Here is a 15,138-nt window from a genome sequence, read left to right as displayed (position 1 = left end):
CACCATTTCAAATTCTCTCATAATGTTGTTCATCACCAACTGACAATCTCGTTAACACTTGTCCTTGAATGGCTTTTGGGTCTTGATACGTGGTAGCACAGTAATATAAAAATCTTTACTATGTTTTTGAATTTTTGAGATGAGAATTGGTTATTTGTATTATTTAGAATCTTCGGATTACTGTTCTTATTTTGAGTGTCATTATGACAACGTTTCGGTCGATGTAACCTTCGACCTTATTCAGGTGTCTCTTGTTGAACTCAGGAATGTTTCTGTCAAACTCAGGAATTTGGTCGGAATTTCAAAGGGAACCCTTTATTTACTTCATGAATGCTCTTGTTCCGTCAGTTTTAAGGTTCTAAGTAATTTACAATTTTATTTTCCGATTGTCCACACTGAGAATTGAACTTTCAACCCTCAGGAGAATATCACTTTTATAATTGATTTTTCCAAGTACTCTAATCACTGTACCATGGGTCCTTGCGGTTTGAAATTCGATCCAAATTCCCGAGTTCGACAGAAACATTCCCGAGTTCGACAAGATACACTTGAAGATGGTCAGAGGTTACTGCGACCGAAATATTGTGAAAATAATGCTCAAAATGAAAACAAGAAAACAATAGTCCGAAGATTCCAAATAATAAGGAAATCTGGGTTTGTATTATTGTACACACAGATTCTAAAAAATTCTCAAAAAACAAATATATAACAAACAAATGTTACCAAAGGCAAGATAAGTTACTTTTCTACAAAACTAAATACATTTTTTGTGTTTTTATTCAATGTAACATGTTTATTCAGCTCGAAAAACATGAAGTGTTTACCGATGTATTGGAAAATTCAAAATGGCGCCCGACTCTCTCTTTAACACAGTAAGTTTGGGAAAAGGTGTTATAAATAATAAACTAGACAAAATACTATTAAAAAAAAAAAAACACCGAATATATGTCAACTTATGTCATGGTAACATATATTGAGCGAATTTCTAACAGTATTCATACGACAGATAAATAATTGATTAACAGTTTGTTTTAAATTTGTTTCTTTTTATTTATTCATTTTTTTTGTACTTAAACTCATATGTATGGAGTATAATAGAGGTGGTTTTTCAGGTTTGTGTTTTTAACGTGCAACTATCTTCTTACTCCATAGAAATAAATAAAACAGACATTATATTTTAAGGGTAAGAAAAGCAGCTTTATTTATTGGTGGGAGGTATGTAGAGAGAGAGTTCGTTTTAATGGCAGAAGAGAAATGAATGTGAGAGGAAAGTCAGTGTGGAGAGAAATCAACAAAAAGAGAATGTTCGTTAGGTTACACTTCGGTGGAGGAGAAATCCTTCACGACTGAGACAATTTTTATTTTTGTACCTTTTCTCCACGTTAAAAAACGACCCTGGTGTCTAACTCTGTCCTGTGGGGAGGCATAGTAAATAGGTACACTTATCGGTTTAGGTGTGAATCAGAAAACGCGTTCTCCGGTGCGCTCGAGACGCCCGTTATCCCCTCTCTGACCGTGGGTGTCCACCTCCGGTTCGCAGCCAACTCTCACTAGTCCCCATATATGACAAAGGCTCTTAAGACATACTTTATTTCTTAAATCTTCCATGTATTTTTTCATGTCTCCCAGACAACGCCGATAAGTCTTGCTAGCGTTAGATAAGTTATGGAGGTAAATATAAACAAATAGTATTATATGCTTTCCCAACTGCAATGATATGCAGAAGTTCAAGTGTAATGTTAACAAACATCTTTCTACTCTTCTCCCTTCATAATGACCCCGCTAATTAATTCCCTAATAGTAGCCCCCTGCTTCAAAGTGGCACTGTGCCTTGTTTGGGGTGAAAATTGAATAAAAAAAAAAAAAAAAAAAATTATATCCATACGCAATTTAAATCCATTAATCTTCTTCTCATATAAATTCTTCTGCCATAGTTGGTTTCATAGCAACAATACTTTTGGCAGATAATATTTTGGGCGTTTTTTGTTTTGTTTGTTTTTTCTTTTTTGTAAACTGTAGTTTCAGTTGAAAACAACCCCCCCCCCTGTTCTAATCCTAGAAACCATTAAATGTTTGGTTTTATTCGACGTGTCAAACTTTGAATAAACAAATATTTATTAGATGTTCCCGTGACCGGATGCCCCACAAGCTTGGATTTCATTCGAAAATCCAGAAATTGTGACAGATCGATTAAGACGTTCTTCCTGCATAACTAAAATAAATTAAATTTGACTTCTATATACTCCTTAGTATCCCTAAACACAAAAATACTCTTTCATTATTATTATTATTATTATTATTATTATTATTATTATTATTATTATTATTATTATTTACTCACTGGGAGTAGTCACACAAGCCATCATCAAAGATTTTTCTCTGGAGTCTGAGTGATAACAAGTCTCCCCAAATTTTCAGTACTCTTCACCTCTTCGATAACCTATGCAAAAGAATTTGCATTATTGCAACAGCCGCTTATCATTGATTTCTTGTTGGCAGTGACCATTGGTCTTCACTGGCATTTGGGTAGCAATAAACTCCTCTTTGCACTCATCCAACAGAGGTCTGGCTAGTGCTTTCTCTCCCCGGTCTTTCCATCTTCCTTAACCCTCCTCATTTATTTGGTGCCGGTGTATGCTGACACACACGCACAAAAAAAAAGTAGGGGTGGGGTATCTTACAATTATATCGTTTCAGTTTTCATGATTCCATGATGCTGTTTTTTTACGTCTTGTTTGTGTCTGTAGTATTAGTCTATCTCTTCCATCTCTCCCATTCCCATCTCTCCAATTCTTTTTCCAAAATTTTTCGATATTGTTCCTAGTGCTCCTACTATTACTGGTGATATCTTGATTTTGTTCATCTTCTAGATCCCTCTGAGCTCTCTGGCTAACTCTGTGTATTTGTTCCGCTTCACTGTCTCCTTTATCTTTACTCTGTGGTCTGCGGGAACGGCAAAATCTACAATCTGGCAAGACTTTTCCTTCTTGCTAAGTATTATGGCATGTGGTCTTCTTGCTTTGTCTGGATGTTCAAGCTGCAATTATCTGCATAATTACCAGTACACTGCCTTTCTCACTTGATTGTGTCTATTTTTATATTCTTTTTGGGTTAATTTGCTGCATTCACTTATGTGGTTTATTGTTTTGTCCCTTTGTCCACAGAGTCTGTATTAGCTGTTTTCTTGTGTCTTGTTGATCATTGCTTTGATGTGGTTGGTTCTGATTGCGTTATCTTGTTCAACTGTTATTAAGGATTTACAGACGTTCTCGTTAGTCTCATCTTTTGTAATCCTTATGAACCGTCCGTGTAGCTGCTTCTCTTCCCATTTTCTTTTCTTGTCTTATACACCATCTCTTCTTTTTCTGTCTTGTTTGTTTTGTTTTTGTTTTTTCAGTGTCTCTTGCTGCGGTAGTTATTCTTTCAATGTTCTGCATGACGTATTTTTTAAATTCTTTGTTCATGCTGTTCACACAGTCTTCTATGCAAACCAACCTTCTTCTTCTGTCTTTCCTTTTCACATAGAATCAATCAGTATAATCGTTTGAGTGTAGTGCACTGTGTCATGAGTTTCCTGGTCTTCTATTCAAGATTACATAGTTCTTTTTTGTTCCAACCAATAAACCGCCCAGAGTATCTTACTAGTGACACTTTGTATTAGGTTTCTACTATATAATTTAATTTCTTGTTCTTCTGTCCCCTTCCAATTTTCTCTTTCATTTCTGTTGTTTTGATGGTTTCTGCTTCCAGAACTCCCAAGTATTTGTAACTTTCATGTTTACCTAGTGCTCTCATCTCAATTTGGTTGGGTAGTATTATACCTTCCATTGTTTCCAGTCTTCTCCTCCTCATGATCAGCAGTGTACACTTTTCCATACCGAATTCTATTCGGATATCCTAGCTGAAGATTTTGGTTGTGTTTATTAGCGTCTCTAGTTCTGTTTTTGCTTTTGAAAACAGTTTCAGGTCATCCATGTACATTAGGTAGTTCATTCTTTCATCTGTATTAATGAACTTGTATCCGGCTTAGCATTTTATTTTTGTATATTGTTCCGGGGCATCATGGCTATGATGAACAGTAGTTGTGATAGGGAATCACCTTGGAAGATCCCTCTTTGTATATTTATCTAAGTTACGTATTGTCCAGTTCAAGTCTCAATGTTCTCATTGCATTTTCTATTAAATTAATAATCTTGCTTGGTATTTTGTACATTCTCAGGCATTCTATTATCCATGCTTGCAAAATTCTGTCATAAACGTTCTTGTAGTCTATCCATGCTATGGCTATATTTTTTTTCTATTTTAAACCTTCTTAATGATCCGTGTTATTATTATTATTATTATTATTATTATTATTATTATTATTATTATTACTACTACTATGTTTGTTAACTTTCTTTCACTTTTTACACTAGTGAGCATAGTAAAAGAGTCAATTAGATGGAAAACACCTGGTGTCGGATATTTGCAGTATCAGGCAGAACTGACTTCTGGAGTATGCTGATGTTGTACTTACTTCCTAAGGAGTTCAACTATTTCTCCAGATCATCTGGAATTGAGCCAAGCACACCTGTGATGATTGGCATTATTATTATTATTATTATTATTATTATTATTATTATTATTATTATTATTATTATTTCATAGTAATCTATATTTTGGATGCATTTTGTAAAAATTTTATTTGAACATCAGCTCAATTTCCTTGACTTTAGACATTGAAGATTTATTTAACAGTTTCATGATTTCCTTTCAGGCGAACCTTTTGCAGAGTCGGAAAATAAATTGTCTCGTCAATCTGTTTTAGCCATTTATTTCAAAGCGACCTAATTGCAATAGGAATCACTTTGATCATTATTATCTTGTTTGTACTCACTAGGAGTTTTCACACAGGTCATGATCAGAGATTACTCACGGATAAGAACCGATGGTATTTCCTGGAGTCTGGGTGATAACAAGTCTCCCTAGACTTCTAGTAGTCTCCACCTCTTTTAATAACCATTGAAAATAACTTTGCATTATCAGAACAGCCTGTTATATAACCGATCTCACTCAATTACTGTATTATCAGCTCTTTTAAAAAAAAAAGTGCAATTACGCGCGCATTTCACCGCACATTAAAATTTCAGTCACGTACACAATTTCGATTACGCCTACACATGCTCTGCGAAGAACAAAAACAAAACTGCATTCTCTATGCGGACGTAACAAGTGACATACCACGTGATCAGAAAACACGACTTACTGACCAATCAGAGATCAAAAAAATGAAACATTTTTTTGATCTGATTCGAGCCAAACGCCGATTATGAAAAGAACTCCTCCTTCGATCACGAAGCAGTCTTACTGTCATTGGGGATCATCTCGGTGTCATCGCCACCAACACCAACATACTGTGAATATAGTGCCGTCGTCGCCGACGCCAATGTACTGCGAATACATCGCCATCGTCGCCGACACCAACTTACTGTTAATATCTCGCCATCTTCGCTGACATCAACCTACTGCGAATACACCGCCATCATCGCAGACACCAACTTACTGCATATACCTTGCCGTCATCGCAGACACCATCATTAACATCGCAAGTAACTCGTCGACATCAACCAGACTCATTGCTACTGACGACGACGCCTCTACTGCTATAAATCTCTGATTTGGTGACAATAAAATATATATATTTAATTTTATTCAGTTGTATTTTTCTTGCAACCATACACTTGTCTATTACAAGCCGCTTACCGTTGATTTTTTGCTGGTAACGATCATCAGTCTTCACTGGGATTTGGTTAAGGTTCCAGTACTCTCCACATTCTTCCAGCAGAGGTCTGGTCACTACTTTCTCAAACTTTCCATCCTCCTTGACCCTTCACAGCTATTTTGTGTGGTATCAACCGAGCCTGACGCCTTTTTTTTGGGGGGGGGGGCACAATTTATAAGATTTCTTGCTCTTTAAATTTCCTTGGATTCGTGTGGCATTCTTTTCTTTTACATCTATTGCATATTCCATGTGGTTGCTTAGTGTTTGTAGTTTATGTTCGTTAGTTTCTGCACTCAAGGATTTTTTTAAAAGATTTCTCCAGTTTTAATAATTTCCGTCTATTAATTCCAATTTCTCCTAGCCTTTATCCTAAGTTTTTCAAGACTATTCCTTATGCTCCTATAATTATTGGTATTATATTGACTTTCTTCAAGTTCAATACCCATTTCAATTCTGAAGGAAATTCTGTGTCTTTGCTTCATTTTCCCTTCTTTTTCAATTTTATTTTGTGGTCTGCTGGGGTAGCAAAATCTACAAAAGTTTCTTTGCTTCTTCTTAATTATTATGATATTTGGTCTCCTTTAACGATGGGACGATTCCAATATTTTTCCTGACTCTGATACAATTACTGATTCCGTACTAAATTCTCGATTCCAATTCTTTATACATCTCTAAATATTTAAAAGTGTTATTTTGTCCCGATTACTGTAAAAACACATTTTAAATATGCATATATTTTTTCAAACGTAAAAACACACTTGTGAGGGGTGGGGGGTAATCTAGAGATTGTATTCTTATTGGAAGTTTAAATCAATGAATATTTATTATTTTATTATTACTACAAGCAGTGGAAGATGTTTCTTAAACCAAAATCAAATAAAAAAGATAATTTAAAGAATCGGTTTTGGCATCGGAAAACAGGCTAAAATTTTTTCGATTCCGATACCCCAAAAAGCTCCGCCTTTTCCGATTCCTAATTCCGATTCCGATGAATCGTCCCAACACTAGTCTCTTTGCTTGGATGAGTTTATCTGTTTGAACCTCCATGCCCTAAAGAATATTATGTTTTTTACTTTCCAGCACTGTCTCCAATTTGTGTCTATACGATTTATTTGAATATTCAAAATCCAGTTGTGTGTTTTTGAAAAGTTAAAGTTAATTTATAAAACCTTATGATATATTATTACAGGTACTGATTCAATCAGCGACGATTGGGTAAAAATGTTAATTATTATGATGAGGATGTTGATTTTGGAAGGAAAATACCATTTGATACAACACAAGGTAAACGAAATAAATGACACTATTTAAAGATTTCAATATTTTTAGATTATTAATTATTTACCAATATGATATGTCGAACGAGAATGATATCGATGATATTATATTCTTTGAATTTTCAAGGAAGATTACATCTTCAGAAAGAAGGAAAAATTTTCAAGCACTTGTTTAGAGTATGTGTGTGTGTGGGGGGGTGTTTTATCAGTGTTGTGGTAGCACACATTAATTTGCATATGTGGATAGTAATTACACATAAATAGGAAGGCTCAGTTAGTCTGAGTGTGTGTTCACCAGAAGCCACCGAAGGCCGCCGAGAGCAGATATGTTTCTCCAGCAAAGACTCTCTTATTTGAAACTACTATGTAAATATCCTGTAAATATACCTTTTCCTAATACACTTCTTATTTGATCTACCTTTGTTTGTTGAGTCATCATTTGTATTGCTTTCTACGTTACTTGTTTCAACCTGCAAACTTAACAATCAGGAACCAGAAATTATAGGAAATCAGTTGTATTAGAATCCCAGAGAAATAGGAAGTATGTTATTTTTAATGCAGCGTCTCCAGAAGTTGATCTGGCAGCCGAAGTTGGCTCGTTTTGCCAAGAGTGGAAATATTAAAACAAAATTGTATATAGTAAAGATTGAACGTTCAGTAGACTGTTATTGATTGTTGAAGTTTCAATTCTTATTGCAGAAGATAATAACTAAGAATAATATAACGGTCACGTGATTGAGAGCTGGCTTGTGATTGGACAAGCCAGGAAGAAATGGATTTCAAATCTCGAAGTTGTGAGAAGTAGCTTCTGCCTGATTGTAGCGGCTACTACAGGCACAAGGCGGGTGATGAGCATATGTTCTAGTGCTTTTTTTTCTGGTGGCGGTATGGCCAACTAAAGTAATCTGGAGAAATCTGATTTTGTTGATTAGGCCACTATTTTTATAGAATTTACTAATTTGATATAGGATTTGTACTTTTTGAGGTGTAAAACGATTTTCATTTGATGAAACTATTTTGAATTAACACATTCCTGCGAAAACTAACTTGGTTTTGGAAGTGATGAGAAAAGGGAATCACAATGACGTGGAGAAAGAAAGAGGGTAGTTATTGAAGCCATTTGCTTTTTAGTGTTAATCGCATATCAATCTCAATAGAGAAGAAAATAAGTGCAATTTACAAAGCTAAAAAAGAGGCTGAGAAAGCCAGGATCTAAATATTCTACGAAAGGATGATGAAAATGATAAAGTATTCAGATAACTAAATACATGACAAAATGACAAATATGGGTATTGTTGGAGAGAAGTGTGTTGAAATGATCATTGTGTGTTAGCGCCAAATGAACAGGACAAGCGAAATAGATAGAAAAGCAATGATGGGAATTGTTGAATACTGAGCTTCCATGAAAACGTGAAAATTTAGAAGTTGAAGAAACAGTATCTGGTTCAACTATAAGAATTGAGATAGAAATGAGATGGGAAGCTGCAAGTAAGATGAAGAAGGGCAACATTAAATGATCTTCTTATTGAAGGCTGCAGGTCACACATGCATTGAGATGATAATAGACTTGACAGATATCTGCTACTATATAAAAGGAACTTTGTGTGCGTGTGGGTGTGTGTGAGTTCGTTTTCCATGGACGCGAAAACGGCTGGGCCGATTTTCATGAAATTTCACAGAAGGTACTTTATGTGCCTGGTAATGTTCTTAAATAGGTTTTGTATTGGAATGTCTTTGATAAATATTGATAATCGATAAACAATCTATCCTCGTGCATATAACATATAACACAACACTGAACACATCCCTAGCCTAACACATAAATGACACTATAAATCTATATGATTTTTATAAAGTACTTACTTTCACATGGTACTTATCAAAATTTAAGCCCAATCGCCTTATAAGTTTACGTACAGTTCACTGTTATATGTTTGTGTGTGTGTTCTTATCCTTATACCGTTTCTTGCCTTTAAAGTCTTCGAGATATGTATGTGCTATATATAATGCATACATACCTGGTTGCCTTGGCCAGCGGGTGATATCTTCTGGTTGCTGGGCTGCCATCTCGTTGGGAAGTGGTCACTGCAGACAGATGCATCGATAAACAACAAGATGGATTTGAAGCCTCAATCTTTTATTTCAAGGCAAGCCTATCATCTCGAACCCTGATTGTCGGAGACCCAAGATTTCCCGTCTGCATTCTCTGCTGTACAATACCAACTCTCAGCCCATGGGGTCGTCAACCGGAAGCCTACGACCACAATTCCCGTGTCACCCCTAATTTCCAGTGCATTCTCTCTAGGTTAATACCTGTCAAACCTAACCTTTTGTGACCCTGCCAACTCGCTGATGGGAAACCCAAAATATGCATATATAAGTTCTATTTCTAAAACTACCTATATAGCAATAAGCTGGGATTCCCAATACTACACTGTTGAAATTTTTTTACAACCGTGTAAATATCTAAATTTTGTATGTTCATAAATCATTGGTACAGCATAATCACGTTGACACACTGGTTCTTGTCAGATCACCGAAGTTAAGCAACGTTGAGCCTGGTCCGTACCAGATAGGTGACCATTTGAAAAGGCTAGGCGCTGTATGTACGTTCTGGGAAGGTTGGGCCTGGGGCCAGCACCCTCACCCTGTAAGAAGACTCCCCGCTACAAAAGCATCTACAAAGTTGTAGATGGCCTATAGGCCTCCAGGGGCTCAAGGGCTATGGATGGATAAAGCGTTGCTTTCTGATAGAGAAAGATACTTTTTAAGCAAAGCAATAGCTTGATAAGTTTTATTCTGACTTTGCTCCGCCGGAAATAATGGTGACTTTAAATGTGGTCATGCATACAAATAGTTCGGAACACTCAGGTCCCCCAAATTCTGTTGTTGTCTTGGAAAATATTAACAAAACGTTCACAAACTCGATCATAAATTCAAGCTGCGTGAGATAGAAGTTGAATCAGAATGCAGTATATTCGCTATTTTGTATCAACAGGTGTCAATGAGAAGGCTGTGTTCAAAGTGGGTGTCGCGTTTACTTACGGTTGATCAAAAGCAACAATGCGTTGATAATTCAGAGTGTTGTTTACAACTGCTTCAATGCAGTAATAAGAGGTTTTGCTTTAATATGAGACAATGGATGAAACTTTACTTTGCAATCAAATTCGCAATCAGCTGAGTGGACAATATTACCTTGATGTGTTCGAAGGAAGAAATTACGCCCCCCATCCCCCAAGAAAAATGTCTACAGTCGAGAAGGAAAAAGTGTTCTTTTACATAAAAAAATGAATTATGTTACAAGTTGATCCAAACAATTGCATAACTACAGCAATTGCACTTCGAATACCTTTCACACAAACCATATTCTTCAGATCTGGCACCCAACGACTACTTACTGTTTGTAGATATTAAAAGAACGCTGCAGATGCAGAGATTTGGCTCCAATGACGAAGTGATATTGGAAACTGAGTCGTATTTTCAAGTTAAAAACAAATCGTTCTACAAAAAAAAGGACTGAATGGTTATCTATATATCTATAAAAGTGAGAATGTGTGTGTATGTGAGAACACTTCTCAACCTATATACTCAACGAATTTTCGATGTACATACTTGAAATTTGATATATAGGATATTCAGACACGTGGAGAACTTTTTTTTATCGGTTTTCATCGGGAAGAGAGGTCAAAATTGAACAATTGGTAATCATCGGATTTTTAACTGTTAATTTTATATTAGGGTGTCACCCGAGACATACCAGCGTTGATAGGAAACACCTAAGCCCTCTCCCCTCTCACCCCTTTTAATTCAAGATAAATATTAAATTGCTTACTAATGTGAGCCAACTTTTACAAAAAATAAAAATGAAATAATTTTCAACCCAAACCGATTAAAAAGCTTGCCGTATGTCTGAAAACCCTTTATGTAAAATTTCAAATGTTTAGACCAGAAATTGGCTGAGTAATTTGGTAGAAACCGCAGAGGTCAATTGTTTAAAACTTTTACCCCAATTTTGAGCCTTTAACATTTATTTTTTTTTGGCTCAAATTAAATTATAAAGTTTGATCCATGCCCAAGTAACTTACATTTAAAATTTCAAGTGTTTAGACCCAAAATTGGCAGAGGATTTTGGTAGAGTTTTCAAAGGCAAATCATTGAACTTTGACCCTTTGACAACCAAATTTCTGTCCGAAAGCCGATTAAAAAGATTTTCCCAAATCTCAATACCCTATATATCAAATCTCGTGTCCGTAGACCGAAAATTGACAGAGTTATTTGGTAGGGAAATGTACACAGAAACACACATACACACAGACATTTTCACTTTTATAGATATACTAGCAGTTTCGCCCGGCTTTGCTCGGGCCCTATATACTCTTCATAACTTTATGTGCATATGCATATATTAAAAAGTGTGAATATGTACGGTAATGCCTTTCTATATAATAAATAGGCTTCCTTAACTACCATAGAGAAATGTTGGTAGAGACAGCAGACGTCAAATATTTTTTAATTTGACTCCAATTTTGACCCCCTTAAAATTTATTGTTTTGGGCTCAAATTAAATTAAAATGTTTGACCCATGTCCAAGTTACCTATATCTAAAATTTCAAGTGTTTAGATCCAAAATTTGCGGAGGAATTTGGTAGAATCTGCAAAGGTCAACTCTATCAACTTTGACCTCTTGGCAGCTAAATTTTCGCCCCTAAAGCAGATTAAAAAGCTTTCAGCATGTCCGAATACCCTTTATGTAAAATTTCAAATGTTTTCACTCCAAATTGGTTTAATAATTTGCTAGAAACCGCAAATGTCAAATCTTTTAAACTTTAACTTCTTGGAAGCCAAATTTTTAGCAAAGAAAAAAAATGATTAAAAAGCTTGCCCTATGTATGAAGACACTTTATGTAAAATTTCAAATATTTAGACCAAAAATTGGCTGAATAACTTGGTAGAGACTGCAGAGGTCAATTTTTTTTTTTAAACTTGACCCCAATTATTGTTAGCATTTATTGTTTTGGGCTCAAATCAAATTATAAAGTTAGATCCATGTCCAAGTAACCTATATCTAAAATTTCAAATGTTTAGACCCAAATTGGCGGATAAATTTGTTAGAGTTTTCAAAGGATAAATTGTTGAACTTTGACCCCTTAATAGCAAAATTTTTGGCCGAAAGCCAATTAAAAAGATTTTCCCAAATCTCAATACCCTGTATGTCAAATTTTGAGTCTGTAGACCGAAAATTGAGAATTATTTGGTAGGGAAATGTACACAGACAGACATTTTCACTAAATCCTCGCCTCTTCCTCTCTCTTTTTATTTTCCATTTCTTTGAACATGTCACTTAAAGACATTCTAGCACCTTACAATCGCTTTTGATAGGTGAAAAATTTTAATTCTTGATTTTTGGTTATCTTACATAGAGACTCATGTTTCCATGCAAAACTTTCTCTCGACTGCGACAAAATCTGTTTTTTTTCTGAAACGAAAATCAAGGTTCATTCATTTTGTATATAAAAAGTTTTCTGGGTATGATCAAAATCTGAAAGAAAATGGGGGTGTATAGCTTGCGAATGCGAGTAGGAAAAAGGGGTGGGGAAAAAGAGAGAGAATAGAAAGAAGGTAGGGAAAGAAGGGAAATACAATCCGACCTGGAAGGTTTCGGCTATATTCTGATTTTAGGCCTAAGTGCTTACTTTGATTTGGGCAGTTATCTGTTACCATTATCTCTTTGTTTTCTGATAAACCTTTAATTAATTTATTTATTCTATTTTTCGTTTTATTTTTTATTTATTTCAAAATAACATACGTTTAGATGATCAAATTAACAACATGTAACATATACAGTTTTTTTATATGATTTACATATAGATGGTATCATGGGAGTTGCAATTTTTGTATTATCATTTAAGCATATGTACATCTAGGTTTCATATTTCTATATAAACTTTATTTCAACGGTTGTCATTCTTTCATTTGAGTTGCTTATTCAATATTTTATATCAGTCCTTATAGGAATAGGATTATCCGATTGTATACATGTAGACAACTACATATAGATGCATCTATCTTGGCAGATTACACAATTCACATAAAACATCCAGTTAAAGTACTTAGTTATTGTTCAGAATCAATTACGTGTTTGGTTTCATTATATAACGCTGCTTTACGGTAATAATTCTCGTATGTATATATCAACATTCTATTTATAAGTATGTTAGCAACATAGATTATTTTAGTTAATCGTTTTCGGGTCTTTATTAGTAAGTATGCAAACATCACACACCTTTTTCCAGCTAATAGCACATTGTGTTTTTCTGCACCTATTTTTTTTTTTTTTTTTTTTTTTTTTAGACAGAGATCACCACTTATCAAGGCCCGGAAGCCACTCAGGGATAAGGGTTATTGCAAGTACATTACGTTAGTGAGGAGATTTGATGAAGTGTTTACTTAAGGGGGCGGTTCATTAGGAATTTGTTAACATTAGACTTGAAGACATCCAAGTTGTAGTCCGGAGGGAAGCAGGCAGACGGAACAGAGGTCCACAGGCGTGCAGTTCTAAGAAAGAAGCTTTGTTCATGAAATCCGCGTTTTGATTTAGGCACAGATATAGAGTGGGGGAAATTTTCCACAGTGGATTCAGCTAGACGGGTGTTTTTCGTGAAAGATTGGCGAGGGGGGACCAGGGATTGGAGTTCAGACGAGCACCTGCCATGAAAATAACGATAAAACAAGGATAGGCTTGCAACGTCTCTTCTGTGGGAGAGGGGTTGCAGGGTAGAGAAAAGGGCATCCCCCACTAAACCACGAAGTCTATTTTGTACTCTGTCAAGGCATGATAGGCTGTTTTTGGCAGCTCCTGCCCAGATATGGCAACAGTATTCCATCCTTGGCCGTACTTGGCTTTTATATAGATAGTATTAATCAGTATAACTTGAAATCGTGTTAAATGGTAGCTAGAGGGTGGCCCCATCCATTATTTGACTAAATTGTTAAGACGTCTTTTGGTTAGTGTAGTTATTAATTAGAATTGTACTGGAACCACTTCATAGTCTATCAGCTTTATCAGTTGGCTTAATTGATTAAGAGATAGGGAGTGAGGGGTTATGGATTGTAATATTTCCACAATGAAAGGAATAGCTATTTTTTTACATTATATTTAATGCATAACATCTAAAGTGTTTGCAGCTAATAACCGATTGTACTTTAACATTCAATAATTTTTCATAGTCCTTCAATCTAATAATTTCAAGTTTCTCTGTTAAACATAAATAACAGGGAGACTTTAATGAGCTACCGGGTTTTGCCTTTCTAAATATGCCTTATTATTCGTTGATAGTGTATGACCAGAGAATCTGCTTTTAAAGGCAATTGAAGTACTACCTATATAGAATCTTTCAATTTCTGATTTTTCTACAGTGTGCATTTTAACCTGGTAAAGCACCAAAAATGTGAGGCATTTTATGTTTATCAGGCATTCAGTCGGCCTTTGGCAATTAAAGTAATTGCGGCTCCAACTATTATTAGTGTCAGTAGTTAGATTATTTTCCTTAATATTTTATTATCGTGTTTTTTATTATTCTTTCTAGGTTTTTAGTACAACTGTGGTTCAGTTTAAAGGTGTTTTGTTAAAGATTTTATGTAATATACTATCTGGTGGGGAGTGTTTATTTATAAGCTGTAGAAACCTATTTCCAAGTTTTGTTTTTACCATTAGACTGAAGGTGGGGTTAACCAGATTATTTTTCTTCTTGGATTTCTAGATCTAATCGTACTTATATTGCTTCTATTTTATTTGATGTAGGCGTTTTTGTATCCGCTATTTTTTAGAGAATTATTATAAATATATTAAAGGTTTCTTCATTATTTATTCTACGTTCAATTGATTTTGGTATATGCCTAATAATAGAGGGTGGGTGGTTAGATATATGTGTGGTTAATGTTTTAATATATAGTTTGTAGATACCGGTTTCTAAATGAAAGGTAATGTCCAGGGAGTCGACTTGCTTAATATTGCAGATTATTTAAACCTTTAAGGCCGTATTTTTCATATTCTTGAGTAATTTTCTTCTCTCTCTCTCTTTATATATATATATATATATA

The sequence above is a fragment of the Euprymna scolopes genome, chromosome 6 (assembly GCF_053919585.1).
Source record: "Euprymna scolopes isolate OS-2025 chromosome 6, ASM5391958v1, whole genome shotgun sequence".
In the NCBI taxonomy this organism is placed as follows: Eukaryota; Metazoa; Mollusca; class Cephalopoda; order Sepiida; family Sepiolidae; genus Euprymna; species Euprymna scolopes.
This window is presented reverse-complemented; position numbering follows the sequence as displayed.